At 46.1% G+C, this 775-nt stretch overlaps 1 non-coding gene across 1 annotated transcript; it reads left to right on the top strand.

The window, feature by feature from the left end:
- The first annotated feature begins 256 nt into the window (after positions 1-256).
- Positions 257-377, top strand: LOC113593491 (U5 spliceosomal RNA). Its single transcript, XR_003413665.1, has one exon. It is a non-coding gene; the product is annotated as a U5 spliceosomal RNA (small nuclear RNA).
- The last annotated feature ends 398 nt before the right edge of the window (positions 378-775 follow it).

Raw genomic sequence — 775 nt, 5'->3', positions numbered from 1 at the left:
CCGCAAAGCCTCATCATCTCTGGCTGTTTCTCTTTATCCTAAAAGCGACAGGGAATTGCTTTAAGTGAGGTGAGGGGTGACATTAGCAGCTGTGTTTTCCAGGATATGGTTCCAGCTGCTGTGTGCAGAGGGACTACAGGGGCCAAGGGTAGAGGGAAGAGGGTCTGCTAGGGAGCTGGTGCTTTACTGAGTGTATCAGTTACCTATCACTGTGTAACGAGCTGCCCCCAATCTTGTACAGAAACAACAGTTTATAATCCTCTGGTTTCTCTTTAGATTGTATACATTTTTTGCCTTCTACTAAAATAAAGATTTCCATGGAGAGAAACAATTCTGAGCATTTACCCAAATTCTTAAGACCTTGTGTTTGCAAGGGAAAGAGAAAGAGAGAGAGAGAGAGAGAGAGAGAGAGAGAGAGAGAGAGAGAATGAGAGAGAGAGGGAATGAGAGAGAAAGAAAGAAAGAAAGAAAGAAAGAAAGAAAGAAAGAAAGAAAGAAAGAAGAAAAGAAAGAAAGGGCAGAAAGAAACAACAGCTCATTGTTTCTCACAATTCCATTAGTTCTGTGGTTGGGTTTTGCACCTGTGTGGCCTCATTTGGCTGGGGAATCCCCTGGGGTAGGAGGTCCCAGACAGCTTCCCTTCGTGTTTGGCCACAGTGCTGGCTCTCTGCTGGGGTCTTAGTTCTCCTCCTCCGCGGGCTAGATCGGCTTCCTCACTGCATGGCGGCCTCAGGGGCTCTCAAAGAGCAAAAAGGAAGCCGTAAGGTATCTTAAG

This window comes from Acinonyx jubatus, chromosome E2 (assembly GCF_027475565.1).
Source record: "Acinonyx jubatus isolate Ajub_Pintada_27869175 chromosome E2, VMU_Ajub_asm_v1.0, whole genome shotgun sequence".
Taxonomy (NCBI): domain Eukaryota; kingdom Metazoa; phylum Chordata; class Mammalia; order Carnivora; family Felidae; genus Acinonyx; species Acinonyx jubatus.
The sequence above is the reverse complement of the archived record's forward strand: the minus strand, read 5'-3'. Positions and strand labels throughout refer to the sequence as shown.